The sequence below is a fragment of the Mustela nigripes genome, chromosome 8 (genome assembly GCF_022355385.1).
Source record: "Mustela nigripes isolate SB6536 chromosome 8, MUSNIG.SB6536, whole genome shotgun sequence".
Taxonomy (NCBI): Eukaryota; Metazoa; Chordata; class Mammalia; order Carnivora; family Mustelidae; genus Mustela; species Mustela nigripes.
The window spans coordinates 64,435,215-64,454,383 of record NC_081564.1 but is presented as its reverse complement, the minus strand read 5'-3'; the positions used below and the strand labels follow the sequence as shown (position 1 = coordinate 64,454,383).

At 44.6% G+C, this 19,169-nt stretch overlaps 1 pseudogene; it reads left to right on the top strand.

The window, feature by feature from the left end:
- Positions 1-3,278: 3,278 nt before the first annotated feature.
- Positions 3,279-11,057, top strand: LOC132023009 (large ribosomal subunit protein uL6-like; annotated as a pseudogene).
- Positions 11,058-19,169: the final 8,112 nt, after the last annotated feature.

Sequence of the window (19,169 nt, the reverse complement as noted above, 5' to 3'; positions counted from 1 at the left end):
CATGATTTCTTCTCTTTCAAAAGCTATCTCCCCTCTTTACCCCTCACACTTCCCCCACACGGCGCGCGCGCACACACACACACACATGAAATCCAATGAGTTTAGATTTTTTTCAAAGGACAGGAAGTTATTGAACTTGGGCTCTTCTGCTTTACACCAAGCCCAAATGGAGGAATTACCAACAGGCCAGTCCACTTGAAATGGAAGGGGTGGGGTGGAAAACTATGAGAAACATACAGATTAATATGTCAAACTGTCATCCTGCCACTCATTCATACTCCAGCACTTTGTGGACACCTGTTCTGGAGCCAAGCACCAAGCTAGCACTGGGGACACAGGTGTGACCAGGAAGTCCTTCCAGGTGCAGTGCTCAGCCTAGACTGTCCTAGTGGAGAACACAGACACGTGGCCACCTAACATTAGGACGGTATGACAAAATAATAGAAATATGTACCGGGTCATGGGCGCTGACATGAGAAAGATACAGGTATGACCTGGGCCCCAAGGATGACTCAGCTAGGAGGAGACCTCTGAGCCAAGACTAGAAGAATGAAGAGAATTCTGCAGCGTAGAGAAGAGGAAAGTTGTAATAGGTGGGTGTCCTAATGGAATCTAAGAGCTAGGCCATGCTGGGAACGAGTGGGCCTGGATATAGAGTGCCCATGTGGGAGTGGTGAGGGCACCAGTGAGAGAAGGCTTTAATGTATAACATGGGCTATGGTGCTTTTGCCTTCTCCTTCTGGGGTGGGGCTGTAGGCACAATGAATAACGTTGCCCCTTCTCCTCTAGTTTGGGATCAACTGGGAAATAAGACATGGGAAGCAGAGCAACATTTAAATGTCAACTTTATGGTAAACTTTATGGTAGATACAAACTAGATTGGAGGACGCGGTACACATGTGCCATCCCTAGGGGCTTTCTGATATGCCCCAGGCACTGCAGACAGACATTCACCTGGCAGCAGACAGACCTGGACAGACTCAGCCCTCCCCCAGAAGGCAGGTTTGGTCATGAACAGCTCTGAGTATACATCCCTGTAGGCCGGTAAGTCCTAAAGAGAATATTGTATTAGTTCACAAGGGCTACCATAGTAGAGTATCACACACAGGGGGCTTAACCAGCGGGGAGTTATTTCCTTACGTGCCAGAGGCTGGAAGGCCAAGATCAAGGCGTCAGTAAGATTAGTTTCTTCTAAGGTCTCCTTGGTTTGCAGATGACCTCCCTCCTACTGTGTCTTCACATGGCCTCTCCTCAGTCTGTGTGGTCTGTGTCCTAAGCTCCTAAGGACCCGGGCGGGCGGTTGAGGACCCGGATGCACCCTAATGACTCCATTTTAACTTAATCCCCTCTTTGAGGGCCTGATCTCCAAATACAGCCACGTTCTGAGGTACTGGGGGGTTAGGGCTTCAACATGTGAACTTGGTAAGCTGGTCTTAGTGCAGCATGCTCAGCTCCTTCCCTCAAGTTTTTCAGTCGGATGTCTTTCTTCCAGAGAGAGAGAGAGAGAGAGAGAGAGAGACAGGGGAGACTCCAAGAACCGGCCCAATGCTACCACCCACATGGAAACACAAGGAGTAGGGAATATAGGTTCCATGTCACACTCCACACCCACTCTGTGGGTGCTCATATTACTATCGTTTTCTGGAATAAAGGATAACCCTACACTTCTGTAGAAATCAGACTTGTCACAGCACTTGCCCATCCATGAAACAAAGCAAAAGAAAGAAAGATAAGAGAGTTTCCAGGAATCACCTAACCCCCTCCCTCCTTTACAGGTAAAGGAAGCCAGGTCCACAAGTTCAAGGCACCAGCCTGGGGCCACTTGTCTTTCAGCAGCCATCTATCTTTTGGCCGTACCAAGTTCACTTGATGTTAAGGTCCCCAACACAAAACTCTCCTCTGTCTTTATGCCCTCTCCTGCCAAGGGCCCAGGCTGAGGATCAGCACAACTGTTTGAAAAGGGAATTGAAGTATAACACTCTGAGAAGGGCTAATTGCTTGGAAGGGGCTGGAGTCTCTTGGCCTGGGCAGTGTGCTTGTTTCTGTTTGCCTCCCCAGTGCCCGGCAGGGGGGCCTGTCCACGGTGGGTACTCAGTTCATGTTTCCTGCCCGCGTGCATCATGGCAGAAGAGCCAGAAGACGGGACACGGTCATTTTTTCAGACTGGGTAAAGAGGGATTCTTCACACGATAGAGCCGTGAGCGTGGTATTGATCTGAGGACTCTGCTGGTCTTGTTTGCTGGCACTCGTCCCCATTCTCCAGAGATCTTTCAAGGTCATCTTGGGCACTTTCCTCTCCTCTGTCCTCATATTAAATTGGTTTCCAAGTCCTCTCACATCTCCTTCTTTTCCATCTCTGTTGCCACATCTTGGCCTAGACCCTTATCGCTTCATGCTGGTCTGGACTCATGTGTCAGGCAGGGTTGAGCACAGAAGCCTGGGAGGCAGCTAGGAGGCTATCTTGCAGATCAGGCTGCAGCAAGCTTGTTTTTATCTCCCCTCCCCCTCCAGGGCCTGTGTCTTCTGTCTTATCGGTCCCTCTCACATGGACCCCCTGCCTCTTCCTTCCACCAGCTCCTAGCTCCTCACCCAGCCAGTCGCACTGCTCCCCTACCCACACTCCCCCGCTCCAGCTCACCACCTTGCCTGTCCCTCCCCCTCCCCCTACTTCAGGTTTCAATTAACTAGCTGCACACAGAAAGAGTCCAGCAAATTTATTCTCCCTGAAATAGAAGTGACCCATAACAAGGCTTAATGAGATCATCCCCTAAAGAATTTAATAAGGGACAATTGCTTCAGCCAGTCAAAGGAGCCTGTCAGCTGTGTCTGAGGGAGGATTTGGGGGAGGCAAGACAGACGGTTCATGCGCCACCTCTGGGGCTTGTTAGTGGTCTGCCCCCCCCCCCCCCCCCCCCGCGCGCCCCGTGACAGGCAGCAGGAGTGTAGAAGGCAAGGAGACATGATGGACTGGCCTGGTGGGAGAGCTCAGAAGCACAACCTCACCTCTGTCTGGGCTTTGCCAAGAGCTCACAGGAAACCTGATGCCCTCCCTGACTCAGCTCCCCATGAGCTCCCCAGGTCAGCTCCTGAGGCTGCCAGCCCAAGAACTTTAGGTGCCTGGAGATGAAGAGGGTGAGAGGAAATCTTCTGCCCCTTCCTAAACTGACAGAGATGGGGGCGGGTGCCCAGGGTGGTGAAGCTTCCCTTATACAGCAGGGGGAAAGAGGATGCTTGTTTTTCCTGCTTCGGAAAGATGATCGCTCCTGCAGCCCGGAGCGATGCCAGCTGTGGTCAGTGTCCAGCCTGGCAGCCGGGTCACTGGGGACTCGCTGAGTTCTCAGCTGCCAGTATTTTTCTCTGCTTGTGCATCAGAAGCCTCAACAGCACACCGTCTTGGCATCCACAGCCCCTTCCCCACATCTGCTCACCCACAAAGAAAACCATTCTTCCTCCTCCCAACACTAAAGCCCCCAGCATCTACCCCATACATCAAGTCTCCAAAGCTAGAGCTGGAAATGCTGCTAGGTGTGACAAAACACTTCCCCAGTTTGCAGATAAACAACCGCAGCCCAAGGACGTTAAGGGATGTCTCCACTGTGTTAGTTCTCTGTATTGCGTAACCAACGACCACAGCCGAGTAGACTAAAACAACACACACTTACAAGCTCAGTTTTCATGGATCAGGATTCTGGGTTTGGCTTAGCTGGGTCCATCACTTCCCAGTTTTGCTATCCAGGAATCCAGGTATCAGTTTGGGGTTGCTGTCTCATCAGAGTCTCAAGTGGGGAAAGATCTGTTTCCAGGCCCCTCAGGCTGTGGGCAGAATTTCCTCAAGGGCAGAATTCATCTTCTCTCGTTTGCAGGACTGAGGTCCCAGGTTTCTTGCTGGTGGTCAGCTGGATGCTTTCCATGACTAAAGGCTGCCCATAGTTCCTTGCCCCATGGCCCTCTCCAGAGACCTACTTAGAACTTGACAGCTTCTTCAAAGCAAACGTCTGAGACCCTCTGACCTCAGGGAGGGCCTAGTACCTTTCTTTAAAAATTATTTATTTATTTATTTACTTTAGAGAGAGTGTAGAGGGCAGGACAGAGGGAGAGAATCTCAAGCAGACACCCCTCACTGAGCCAGGAGCCCAAACTGAGGCTTGATCTCATGACCCTGAGATTATGACTGAGGCCAAAATCAAACCAGACACTTAAACCACTGAGCCATCCAGAGGTCTAACTTAGTCCCTCTTTTAAAGGTTTTTACCTGGGGTGCCTGGAGGGCTCAGTGGGTTAAAGCCTCTGCCTTCAGTTCAGATCATGGTCCCAGGGTCTTGGGATGGAGCCCCGCATCAGCCTCTCTGCTCTGCAGGGAGCCAGCTTCCTCCTCTCTCTCTGCGTGCCTCTCTGCCTACTTGTGATCTCTGTCTGTGAAATAAATAAATAAAATCTTAAAAAAAATAAAGGTTTTTACCTGATTAACTCAGGCTCCCTCAGGATAATTTTCCATTTGACTAAATAAAAATCAGTTGATTTGAGATTTTAGTTATATTTTCAAAATTTCTTCACCTTTGCCATATTTTATTACTTAGAAGCAAGTCACAGGTTCTGCCCACACTTAAAGGGATTATATGGGGCCTGCATAATGCAGGAGGCATGAATCTTAGGGCCACCCTATTGAAAGTCACATAGCTAGATAATAGGAGAGATAAGCTATAGAACCTAGATATCATATAGTAACAGGTCCTAGAGGCCAGTTATGTTTCAGAATTCAGAATATTTGGTTTGAGAAAGACAATCAGGTGCTTACACCATAGACTCAGTGATGCATGCAGTGGAGTCTGGGACTATGCCCTGTGATGGAGCATTGTGGATTTCTGTGATGGAATCCATGAGTACTCACACCAAGGGGTACACATGGACCAAAATCAGCGGCATCATGGTTCAGGTGAGGTTTTGCTACTAGATGAATTCAGGTCAGATTACTTTTGCCAAATGAATTCTGAAAGACCCTTGGGTTTTGAGAGCTTGGGAAATTCCAGAAAGGGATTGTGGACATAGAATAACTAACACTCATCCGGTTCTTGTCCTATGCCACTCTTGGGCTAGGTCTTATGCAGTCACAACCCCGTGGAAGGAGAATATTTTTTGGGATATGAACTATTTTTCTCCCTTTCCCTCTTCTCATTCAGGTGGGCTCTGGAGTTGTTGATGTAGAGGGGGAAGGAGTGTGGGTAGGAAAGAGCCTGAAATTCTCTGTTGCTTTTGTGTTCCCAATGCTACTCAAGCCCCAGATGGGGAAGGGGATGTGGGGCTCTGATAAAACACATCGGACAAGCAGAAAGCAAAACAAACCAAACTGGAAATAGATCCTTCACTCTAGGCTAGGAAAGAGAAGAACTGAGCTTTCTGGAAGCACCACCTTCCCTGACAGTACCCCATGGTCAGGGCTTCAAGCTGTATCTGAAGAAGCTGTTGTCTTGGGTGGCCTCCTGTGTGCTTCCCCTGGAACAGAGGGAAGGGATGCCTTAACTGGATGCTCTTTTGCCTTAGGGCTGTCCTTACTGCTTTCTCATAAGGTTGTGCAAGCAAGGCCCCTCTCCGTAGCCAGAACAAATCTATTTTACCCCTGCCCACACAGGGCAGGTTGTTGAGGAGATACGGCTCAATAAATGCTCACTGACCGACTCTCCTAAGTGAGAGAAGGGAGGTGGGTGTGTGGGTGCCCTGGCCCCTCCCTGTGGTGGTTCTTATGCAGTTAACTTCTTCTAAAGTGTTTGATTTGGGAGACCCTCTGATCTATGTCATGATGGTCCATGTCAGTTTCCATGATATCATCCTCCATTCAAGGGACCAGAGCCTTGAGATAAACTGGTGATCCCCCAGGCCTGAAGTGGGAGAGTGGTTTGGGTGCTGGGCCATTTCTCCACTAGGAGAGAATCCCACCGTGGGGATTGACTCTAGCCTGGGAACCCAGGAGGATAGCCTTTCAAGGAATTAGGTTTGTCATTTCTTCCCCTTTGAAAGTGTTATTTTTTTTTTTTTAAGATTTTATTTATTTATTTGACAGACAGAGATCACAAGCAGGCAGAGAGACAGGCAGAGAGAGAGGAGGAAGCAGGCTCCCTGCTGAGCAGAGAGCCCGATATGGGACTCGATCCCAAGACCCTGAGATCATGACCTGAGCCAAAGGCAGCGGCTTAACCCACTGAGCCACCCAGGCGCCCCTGAAAGTGTTATTTTTTTTTAAATTTATTTTTTATTTATTTTCAGTATAAGAGTATTCATTATTTTTGCACCATACCTAGTGCTTCATGCAATCCGTGCCCTCTATAATACCTACCACCTGGTACCCCAACCCCCCCCCCCCCACCCCTTCAAAACCCTCAGGTTGTTTTTCAGAGTCCATAGTCTCTCATGGTTCACCTCCCCTTCCAATTTCCCCCAACTCCTATGGTTTCACTTATTTGTGGAGCCTAACAAATAGCATGGAGGACAGGGGGAGTTAGAGAGGAGAAGGGAGTTAGAAAGTGTTTTTTAAATGTGACTGCCCTCTGGTGGCTAAAATTATACATGTAAATGCCCTTCGCCTTCAAACGACATTCTGACCAGTGATTGGATGTCACCGAAATGGAGAGACTTTGCAGGACCAAGTTATTGAGTTTGGGATTTAGGTGGGAGGGTGGGAATTACTCCCCTTCCTGCATTTTTGGGGGGCACAAAAGCCAGATTTCAGGCACTGACCTGGATCTGGATCATTTTGGCTGTAAGCTTCCTGAGGGCTGGAACCCCTTCTGCTTTGGTTCAGTGTTGTGTCTGAGTACCCAGGAGAGGTCCGGCACACAAGTGCTCAGAAATGCTCCCTGAATGACAGGGTCAGCTGCAGACTTAGTTCAAAGAGGGCAAATACAACCTCATTCATTCTTGTCTTATTAAATGTCTCTTCAATAGATGCTTCATAGATGCAGAAAGGCATTTGAGAAAATTCACCATTTCTTATTTACTTACTTATTTTACTTTTACTTTTGAATTTATATGTTTTTTAAAGTAGACTCCACATCCAACACAGGGTTTGGACTCACAACCCTGGGATCAAGAGTCAGACACTCTACCAACTGAGCCACCCAGGTGCTCCTATTATTTATTCTTTAAAAGCTTAATAAAATCAGAATAGGGAAACTTCCTTGCCATGAGAAATAAATTGGAACTGAGGCTTAAAGGTGAAATACCTTTAGTAGAAGAATTGCTATTCAACACCGGAACACAATAAGGCCATTCCTTTTGGTAGATTGTATGTTGCAAAGCTGGCCTCAAGGATATCTTATCCCATACTTTTCTTTGAGTGCAAGACTGACAGTCCAACCACTGGATGGGAGTCTGTGTTTTCTCCTTGCCCTTGACTCTGTGGTGGTCTTTTGCGAATCTTCTTCAGTGGATATAGTACAGTGTAAGTGATGCTTTGTGACTTTGTTTGTTTTGTTTTAAAGATTATATTTATTTATTTGTCAGAAAGAACTAGAGAGACAGAGAGCAAGCACAAGCAGGGGGAGCAGCAGGCAGAGGGAGAAGCAGACTCTCCGTATAGCAAGGAGCTGGATGTGGGGCTCTATGTGGTGGGTTGTGACCTGAGTCGAAGACAGCCGCTTAACTGACTGAACCACCCAGTCTTCCCAGTGCTTTGTGACTTTTAAGGTTAGATCATAACAATGTAGTACACTTCTGCCTTGCTCTGTTGAGATAGTCACTTCGTTTTTTGTTTTTTGTTTTTTTTTTTTTTAAGATTTTATTTATTTATTTATTTGACAGAGACCCAGTGAGAGAAGGAACATGAGCAGGGGGAGTGGGAAGAGAGAAGCCAGATTCCCACTGAGCAGAGAGCCCCATGTGGGGCTTGATCTTAGGACTCTGGGATCATGGCCTGAGCTGAAGGCAGATGCCCAACAACTGGGCCACATAGGCACCCCCACTCTTTTTTCTTTTTAAGATTTTTTTTATTTATTTGTCAGAGAGAGCAAGAGAGCACACAAGCAGGGGGAGAGGCAGAGGGAGAAGCAGGCTCCCCACGGAGCAGGGAACCTGATGTGGGATTTGATCCCAGGATTCTGGAATCATGACCTGAGCCAGAGGCAGATACTGAACACACTGAGCCATGTGGTGTCTCAAGATGTTCATTCTTAAAAAGTGCCCTGTCTAGGGGTGCCTGAGTGGCTCAGTGGGCTAAAGCCTCTGCCTTCTGCTCAGGTGATGATCCCAGGGTCCTGGGATCGAGCCCCACATTGGGCTCTCTGCTCAGTAGGGAGCCTGCTTCCCTCTCTCTCTCTGCCTGCCTCTCTGTCTACTTGTGATCTCTGTCTGTCAAATAAATAAATAATTTTTTTTTTAAAAGTGCCCTGTCCAGATTCTCCATCTACAGAATCCATGGTTGTTTCATGTCAGTGTGGGATTGTTTGCTACACAGCAATAATGACTAAAACACTATTACCACAAAACCACTTTGGTATTACCATACATGAGAGTACCTCCTGAGATAAAATGAGAAGAATCAAAATTGTTGAGGAACTTAATTTACCATTATATGCTGTGAAATAATTACACAACTAGAAAAGCAAAAAAAAAAAAAAAAAAAAAAAACCAACAGAAGAAGTATTAGAGCGATAAGCTAATTTGGTCAGGGGCTGGGTTCAAAATGAAATTTATTTCCATTTTTTACTTGCATTAATGACCAATGAAAGTTATGATTCCCATTGTCAAGATTCCTATAACACTGGAATCAATTCTCTTTTAGAGACACCATCAGGGGAGAATACACACTGGTGGCCAGTTTAGCAGATAAAAATGCAATACCCAGTTAAGTCTGGAGTTCTGATAAACAGCAAAGAAAACCATATCTGCTTTATACATTTTTCTAAGAAATCCATTTTATTCAGAACAGATAGTGTTGCTCCAAGAGCAAGCCTAGACACCTTCCTTCTGAAATTTCTTCCTTGGACAATGACTTAATTAGATGAACCAAGGGCTCAGAGTTATTCCCTCAACATTTGCATCTACCTGGTGTTGAACTGAATGGGTGTGTTGGTACTTCTGTACCATGTGAATAAATAAAAGGAGAGAAGAAACATGAATTACAATGTTTGCACTTTTAAAAATTATTTATTTATTTATTTATTTTAAGTAAGCTCTACACTCAAGGTGGGACTTGAGCTCACAACCCCAAAACCAAGAGTTGCATTGCTCTATGATGCTCTAAGGCACCCCTACAATGTTCACACTTCATATGTCCACAGTGTTGCAGAGGTCTGTAAGCCAGTTATAAACCTATGCCTGACTGATAGCAGGTTGGTGAGACAGTTGCTTCCTATAAAAAAGATGTGAACTGAAGTATACATTTCAGACCAGATGGTGTGGTATAGAGAAATCTGCATTAAAGTATAAAAGTAGGTCTAAGTGGGTACATTAATCCTTTTGCTGAGAACAACTGGAAAGCCTAGAGAAATGGAAAAGGAAAATTCTGTTTGAAGACATCGGAGAGCTGCCCAGACAGCCAGCACTCAAGGAGCCAAGATTCCAGAGAGAAGGAAAATTCTAAGAACGTGGTGTTTTAGGGACCAAGAGCAGACCCCCTCACCAAAATGGGTCATTTTGGCATGAAAATTATTGAGTTAAAAAGCAATCAAGACCCCCCCAAAATCAGGGAAAGCTCTTTATCTCCCCCACAACTGCCTAAAAGAATTCATACAGGAGGGGCGCCTGGGTGGCTCAGTGGGTTAAAGCCTCTGCCTTTGGCTCAGGTCATGATCCTGGAGTCCTGGGATGGAGCCCCGCATTGCATCAGGCTCTCTCCTCAGCGGGGAACCTGCTTCCCCCTCTCTCTCTCTTTGCCCTGCTTCTCTGCCTACTTGTGATCTGTCTGTCAAATAAATAAATAAAATCCTAAAAAAAAAAAAAAAAAAGAATTCATAGAGGACCTTCTCCAGGAAAAAATTATCCCCATAACTACATTATGAAATGAACTAGTTATGGAGAACAGGGAGGAACATAGCAAGGTCTGTTTGATCTAACTCCTATGTGCCATTGTTTTCTAGTGACCCAGCAAACATTCACCAAACATTTACTTTTCTTCATTGTCCTGTAAATTGCATTCCTTCCCTTTGAAGTCCCAGGCCCCAACCCCCTTTTCCTTGGTTCAAATTGACATATGTACCCCATTTTGCCTGTCTTTGGAATTTCCATGCCTGTGTGGATTCCACAGATGCAGGATAATTGTATTTTCTCCTGTTAATCTGTCTCATATCAATTGGACTCTTAGTCTGGCTGATTCTTCCTTTCCCAAGGGGACAGGAAATTCTTGCTACCTGCCCATATCTTTCCCCCTCTGAGAAATGTGCTGTATCATAAATGGCATGGGAGACAAATGCGGAAAAGCTAGGCAGTGATAACGACAGAAGTGTCTCACAAGGTTCTCTTTTGCTGCATCTACTGTGACAGTGAGGACTGTTTTCCGCAATCAGATGGCTGATGTTCCAGAAAAGGTGAACATCACTCTGAAGGGGTGCACTGTTGTTGTGAAGGGCCCCAGAGGAACCCTGTGGAGGACTTTCAAATGCACCAATGTGGATCTGTCTCCTTGGAAAGAAAAAGAAGAGGCTCCGAGTTGACAAATGGCAGAGAAACAGAAAGGAATTGGCTACCATTCTCACTACGGGTAGTCACTTAGAGAACATGATCAAGGGTGTTACCCTGGGCTTCTGTTACAAGATGTGAATTTGCCTACGCTCACCTCCCCGTCCATGTTGTTATTCAGGAGAATGGTTCTCTTATTGAAATCCAAAATTTCTGGGGCGAAAAATACACCCATGGGGCTCAGATGAGGTCTAGCATTTGCTTATTCATTATCTTGAGCCCAGAAAGGGGAGTTAATTCTTGAAGGAAATGACATTGAACTTGTACTGAATTCAGCTGCTTTGATTCAGTAAGCCACAAAAGTTCCAAACAAGGATATCAGAGAAGTTTTGGATTGTATCTATGTTTCTGAGAAAGGAATGCAGTTCAGCAGGCTGAGAATAAAGAGCTAAGTTGCCCAACTATGGAAACAGCAAGGTGCCAGATGCTTCCTCAGACTTATCTGTGATATTTCAAAGATATGATAAAAACGGTGTCTTGATTTGAGGTGATGAAAAGAGGAAGTGCCTACCAGCAGCAGATTAACAAGAAGATTAGTAATCTAGAAGATAGGTTGGTACAAGTATCCAGACTCAAGAGAGGAAAAAAGACAGAAAAATTTGAAAGAAAAAAAGGTTGGAAAATACAGCAAAGAGTACAAGAAACATATGAGATACACTGACAAAGTCTAATGTGTGGGTAATTGGGAATACCAGAAAGGGAAGAGAAAATAAAGCAGAAGCAATATTTGAAGACATGATGGCTGAATTTTCTCAAATTGATGAAAACTATCAAGCCACCAATACAAGAAGTTCTATGAAACTTAAGAGAAGTTCAAAGAAAAACACACCTAGAATATCGTGGGGTTGTTGAAAACCAATGAGAAAGTTTTAAAAAGCAGCCACAGAAAAAAATATACATTAGTTTTACATTAACAATGGTACGATGAATAGGCCGCTTCTAATGCTGTGTGGATAGACTCTTGTGGTGGCCCCTGTGATTCCTGCCTCCTGGTGCTCGTGACCTGTATGATCCGTCCCTGAGGAGGGACAGGGCCTGTGGCTTCCTTCTTTTTTTTTTTTTAAAGGTTTTATTTATTTATTTGACAGACAGAGATCACAAGCAGGCAGAGAGGCAGGCAGAGAGAGAGGAGGAAGCAGGCTCCCTGCTGAGCAGAGAGCCCGATGCGGGACTCGATCCCAGGACCCTGAGATCATGACCTGAGCTGAAGGCAGAGGCTTAACCCACTGAGCCACCCAGGCGCCCCTGTGGCTTCCTTCTAATCAAGGGAGTAAGCAAAGGTAATGAGAAGTACATGATTATGTGAATACGAGATTGATGAGATTACACGACAATGTTATATAAGACCATGGTGGGGCACCTGGGTAACTCGGTTGAGCGTCCAACTGTTGATTTTGGCTCAGGTCATGATCTCAGGTGGTGGGACTGAGCCTTGCATTGGGCTCCTTGCTCCATAAGGAGTCTGCTTGAGATTTTCTCTCCCTTTCCCTCTGCCCCCTCCTGCTGTGCATGCACTTTCTTACTTTCTCTCTCTCTCTCCCTCATATAAACAAATTGATAAATCTTAAAAAAAAAAAAAAAAAAAGATCAGATCATGGCGCCTGTCTGCTGCTGTCCACTGGAGTCCCATCTCCCTTGCTGGCTTCCAGAAGTAAGTGGTCGTATTGGAGGATCTCGCTTAGCAAGGGATTTTGGAGAGCTAGCTACTCAGAGCAGCCTCAGCTGATAGCTAGCAAGAAATTGAAGCCCTGATGCCTACAACTTCAAGGAAATGAATTCAGCAAAAAAACTGAGTGAACATGGAAGGAGAGTCTTTTCCAGTCAAGCCCCAGAGGAGAACCCAGGACTAACCAATACCTTCACTACAGCCTTGTCCAGGACCAACATAAGTTGTGTCCAGACATCTAACCCACAGAAACTGTGAGATGATAAATGTGTTTTGTTTTAAGATGTTAAGTTTGTGGTAATACTGAATGGCCCCAGATAACTAAGCCATAGAGAAGGAAGGAAAGATTTGAATTATATATTCAAAGTGTTAAAAGAAAAAAACTGACAATCTATGGGTGTAAACCCAGTGAAAATAGCTTTAAAAATGAAGGCAAAATGCACACATGAAAGAAGAAAAGATTGATAAGGTGGGTATCAACATTAATTCTGTTTGTCAAAAAGATGTCATTAGACAAACAAAATGGCGGTCTTCTCTTCCAGTCTTGGCTACAGGAACGAGATGACGTCATAAGATGCACATTTTGTGCCGCCACTGTGGCTGTTAGGACTGTCATGTCCAGAAGTCGACCTGTGGCAGATGTGGCTGCCCTGCCAAGCTAAAGAGCATAACTGGAGTGCTGAGGCTAAAAGATGAAATACCACTGGGTGGGGTCAAATGAGGCACCTGAAAATTGCATATGGCAGATGCAGGCATGAGTCCCTGGAGACACAACACCTAAACCCAAGAGGGCAGCGTGGCAGCATCAGTTTACCTTAAGGATTTTCACAATTGGTAGCAGAATAAATATTCTGGTTTATAAAAAATATTTAAAAATTAAAAAGAATTTAAAAAAAGTAAAATGGCAAGCCACAAAATGAGAGGAGGTATTTGCAATACTTAACAGCTGATAAAGACCTCATAACCAGAATATATAAAGAACTCTTACAAATCAATAAGAAAAAGGCAAACAGTCTAGTAGAAAAGTAGGCAAAAGACTCAACAAGCAACTCACAAAAGAGGGTACCCAGGGGCGCCTGGGTGGCTCAGAGGGTTAAGCCTCTGCCTTCAGCTCAGGTCATGGTTTTAGGGTCTTGGGATCAAGCCCCGCATCAGGGTCTCTGCTCAGTGGGGAGCCTGCTTCTCCTCTCTCTCTGCCTGCCTCTCTTCTTACTTGTGATCTCTCTCTCTGTCAAATAAATAAATAAATATTAAAAAAAAAAAGAGGGTACCCAGATACTCATCAAGCATGAGGGGCTGACCTGTGCATTGTAGCCATTTAACAGCACCCCAGGCGTTTCCCCCTAGGTGACAGTAGCACCTCCTTGGTTGTGACAACCGAAAATGTCTCCGGGTACTGCCAAATGTCACCTGTTCCCAACCCATTGAGAATCACTGCTTTTAAGGCAGTCAAAATAAACACGTTTGTGGGGCACCTGGGTGGCTCAGTGGGTTAAAGCTTCTGCCTTCAGCTCAGGTCATGATCCCAGAGTCCTGGGATCGCACCCCGCGTCGGGCTCTCTGCTCAGCAGGGAGCCTGCTTCCCCCTCTCTCTGCCTGCCTCTCTGCCTGCTCATGATCTCTGTCTGTCAAATAAATAAAATCTTAAAAAAAAAAAAAAAAACACGTTTGTGCTATATGCAACATTTGTCAAAATCCAAACAGAGGGAGTCTGACATCTCAAATTGGAAAAGAAAACTAAACTTTGTTAGAACAAAAAGTGGCAGAAAGAGAAGTGGCAAAACTGAATAAAAAGAAAGGAAATCTAATCTCTGCAAATCTGATTTCCACAGAGTGAAGGTACAAGAGAAGATTCAACCCAAGACCGGAAGGTAGAATAGTTTCTTCTGTGGCAGGGACTTCTAGTCAACCCTTTGTTAATTCTTCTCACTCTTCCTTAAGTGAAGAAGCCCAAATTTATTCTATGTAACAATGTGCCCATGAACATACTACATTTTCTAGCCCCCCTTGCAGCTGGGGTTTTCCAAAGTGACATGGACATGAAAGCTGGTGGTGCTGCAGCTGCCATTATATGACTGTGAGGTGACATAATGCAGCAGACATTTTATGACATAAAAATGGAAACCAGTGCTAAAAGGTAGTTAATCACACAGAGGAACTGAAGTCCCCGATGGTCCCAGAGGGCCCCATCTCCACCCTGAACTACCTGCTTCTGGTATTCTACATACGAAAGATAAGCCACTCTTTTGTTTGAGCTATGGTTTTGTGCTTTCTGTTATATGCAGTTAAATACAATTTACAGGAAAACCTGTAGGCTTAACATATACCACATCTCACACATACATGACAACTATTTTTCAAATATCTGCTCATGCTTATTTGATGAATAAACTCCAATTGATTTATAAATGGTTTTAGTTTCTTTAAAAAAAATTATCTATTTTAAAGAGTGAGAGAAGGGGGGAGGATCACAGGGAGATGGAGAGAGAATTCAAGCAAATTCCATGCTGAGTGTGGAGCCCACGTGAGGTTCTATTGCATAGCCCTGAGATCACGACCTGAGCTGAAACAAAGGGTTGAACGCTTAACAGACTGCGCCACACAGGCACCCTCAAAATGGTACTGATTTCTGATTTCATGTTAGGTCTTAGTTACTGTACATTTTCTCAATCACTGGATATTAATTTTATAATGTTAATGTTAAGGTCATATAAGGAAAATTGAAGCTCACATGTAAGGAAAATTGAAGCTCACTACAGTTTAGCTAAAAGCAGGTGATACAGAGCAAAGATCCTTGGACTGGGAAATAACGTGATTGGCATTCTTTTTGTTCTTTTTTTTTTTTTTTTAAAGATTTTATTTATTTATTTATTTGACAGAGAGAGTGAGCATAGGCCAACACAGTGGCAGGCAGAGGCAGAGGGAGAAGCAGGGTCCCTGCTGAGCAAGGAGCCCGATGTAGGACTCGATCCCAGGAGACTGGGATCATGACCTGAGCCAAAGGCAGCTGCTTAACCAACTGAGCCACCCAGGTGTCCCCTTTTTGTTCTTTTTAAGCAATCTGGGTTCTAATCCCGATTTGGTCAGTGATTGGGTGTGACATCTGGGCAGTTATTATACTTCTTTGGGCCTCCGTTTCCTGGTCTATAAGACTAAAATTTAGACTGGACCGTCCCTTCCAGGCTGATGATCTGTGAAATTTATAAACTGCTTCTCTGAGGGGGGAAGTTCTTACTGATCTTTGAGGCCCCAAAACCTAACACACAGTATCTGATAAAGCTTGTTGCTGAGCAGGTGAATGAGCGGAATGAGTGGCAAGTGAGGGAGAGCACCTGTTATACCCTTAGGACACCTGAGAGTTTACATGACGTCCTTAAGGTCACATTTCCAGGACACAGAAGAACGAGATTTCATGCTCAGCGTCTGAACATGCTGTAGAAATCCGGATCCTGAGAAGGCAGAGAGAGCAATTCTTTTTCCCCACGCAGTGGAGGCAGGCTGTCAGCCCACGACCGCTGCTGCAGAATCCAAAGAAAACTGTAAATGTGAGAGCTGGGTGCTGTAAGATAAACCTAAAAATATACATCTGTACGAAGTGAGAGGAAGCTCAGGTCAGAAGGACATGCGTGCATCACGGTACTAAATATAGCTGGCAGAGTGGCCTCCTTGAGTGGTGTCTCATCAAAGCTGGGACATGTAGGCACGGGGTCCTAGCCAGGCTGTGGCGCGCCAGCTGTCACGTGCTCCCGTGATCAATCACAAGAAAAAGATCCCCTGGCAACCAAACAGGCTCCAAGGACATCCACACATACAATCCTCAGTCTACTCCCAAAATAGCTTCAGACACATTTTGATGAACATCTTTTCATTCATGCTACACTTCTCACTCAATATCGAGCTTCGCAAGTCTCCCAAGTAGCGGAAGCTGTAATAGCTAATCCCCTTCTGCTGGAAACTCGAGCCCCTGCCTACGTCACAACTTCTTAATTTAGTAGAGGCCAAGGCAAATCTGCCCTTCCCACACAGGACAGAACATGGGGCAAATCAAAGGGATTCTTCAGGGCTTGGATCTCAACATGCAGGGTCCCTGGGTTTGGGTCATCCTGGCTGGACTTGCTCAGACAGCTGGATGTGGAGGGGCAATGTTTCATTGGTCTAGAAATGGGGGTCTAATGAAACAGTAAAAGCAAAATGGTCAAAAGCAGGTATTAAAAGCTGACTTCAGATAGAGACAGCGATGCACAATATGGTCCTGGATTGGAAAAACAATTGTCAGGAAGAACATTATATATTTTTTTTATATATAAACCTTTAATCCACCTGGGCATCCCACATTTTTACATCCAGTGTGGGGCTTAAAGTTACAACCCCGAGATCAAGAATCATATACTCCATGAACTGAGCCAGCCAGGTGCCCCTGAGCAGCCCACATTTTTAAAAACCGAAGCATAGGTAACATATAGTGGAGAAGGGAGTTGGGGGAAATTGGAGGGGGAGACGAACCATGAGAGACCGTGGACTCTGAAAAACAATCTGAGGGTTTTGGAGGGCAGGAGGGTGGGGGGTTGGGTGAGCCTAGTGGTGGGTATTATGGAGGGCACGTATTGCATGGAGCAATGGGTGTAGTGCATAAACAATAAATTCTGGAACACTGAAAAGAAATTTTAAAAATAAATAAAAATTTTTTAAAAAAGAAAAAAAATATAGTGTTCTATTAATTTCAGGTGCACAACATAATGATTCAACAATTCTATACATTACTCAATGCTCACCACGGTAAGTGCAGTCAGTCATCATCTGTCACCAAACAACATTTTTACAATCTTTTTTTTTTTAATTTTTAAAAAGATTTTATTTATTTATTTGAGATGTACAGAGTGAGAGAGACAGAAAAAGAGAGAGAGCGCGAGCAGAGGGTAGAGGCAGAGGGAGAGGGACAAGCAGACTCCCCAATGAGTAAGGAGCCTGATGCAGGACTCTATCCCAGGACCCTGGAATCATGACCTGAGCCGAAGGCAGACATTTAACTGACTGAGCCACCCAGGCATCCCAACATTTTTACAATCTTATTGACTATATTCCTTATGCTGCACTTTCCACCTCTGTGGCTTACTTATTTCATAACTGGAAGTTTGTATCTTTTTAGTCCGCTGTATCTATTTCACCCATGCCCCCACCCATGAAGCACATTATTCAGACAACTGGAGAAATCTGAGTAGGGACTATATATTAGGTATTAATATTTTATCAATGTTAAATTTCCTGAATTTGACCATTTTGCTGTGATTACCTAAGAATGTCTCTGTACTTAAGAGATCAATGCACTACGATTTTGGAGTAAAGCAGTGGTTCTCTACAGATAAATATGCAGTCCAAGAGTCAGAATTAGAGACAAAAAACAAAACAACAAAACAGAGGCTCCTTCTCACACACTACCCCCCAAGCCATATCCATATGGGTATATTTGATGTTTCCAGAAAATATGCAGGTTAGAGACCTAGAAATGGAATTAGAACAAAAGGTTTAATTCTGTATTTGCTTGCCCACACCCCACATCCACTTCCAGGGAGGGATGCTCACGTCACTAACTTCATCTGCAAATAGAAACAGCTGTATGTCTTTTTTAATCTGCATACCTTTCCTTCCAACAGCTTTATTTACCATACAGTTCACCCATTTCAAGTATGTAATTTGGGGTGCTTGGGTGGCTCAGTTGGTTAAGCGTCCTACTCTTGATAACAGCTCAGTATTGATCTCAGGGTCATGAGTTCAAGCCCCACACTGAATGCCTCCACACTGGGTGTGGAGCTCACTTAAAAAAGAAAATGAAGTATATAATTCACTGGCTTTTGATATATTCAGACACGTGCAACCATTACCTTAAGAGGAACTCTGTACTGTTTAGCTATCACTCCATATCTCTCAACCTCCCAGCCCTTAGCAGCATCAATTTGCTTTCTGTCTCTGTATATTTCTCGAAGTTCATGTGAATGGAATCCTGTAACATATGGTCTTCCCACTGGCTTCTTTCACTTAGCATAATGATTACAGGGTTCATCCATGGTGCAGTATGGATCAGTAGTTCCCTCCTTTTTGTGGAAGAGTACTACTCCATTGTAGGGATATACCCCATTTTGTTTGTCCACTCATCTGGTGGTGGGCATCTGAATAATCCTAATGTAAATATTCATATGTAAGTTCTTGTGTGGATGTGTGTTTTCATTTCTCTTGGGTACATACCTGGGAGTTGAACTGTTGGGTCATAAAGTAACTTTCTATTAATTACTTGAGACCTTGACAAACTGGATTTTGAAACAACTGTACCATTTTATTCCTACCACTAGTGTATGAGGATTCCAATTTGTCCACATTTTCACCAGCACTTGTTACGATTTCTTTTTTATTTTAGCCACCTTAGTGAGGATGAGATAGCATTTCATTGTGGTTTCGATTTTCATTTCCCTGATAACTAATGATGTCAAGCATCTTTTCATTGCTTATTTGGGCATCTGTACATTTTCACTGGAGAAATGTCTATTCAAATCCCTTACTCATTTGTTAATTGGGTTGTTTGCCTTTTATTAAGTTGGAAGAATTTTTACAGATTCTGGATATAAGTCCCTTATTAGATATGTGATTTGCAAGTATTTACCCCCATTCTGCGGATTATCTATTCATTCTTTTTAAGATTTTATTTTATTTTTTTTATTTGACAGAGAGAGAGAGAAAGAGATCACAAGCAGGCAGAGAGGCAGGCAGAGGGGGAGCGGGAAGCAGGCTCCCTGCTGATCAGAAAGCCCGATGTGGGGCTCCATCCCAGGACCCTGAGATCATGACC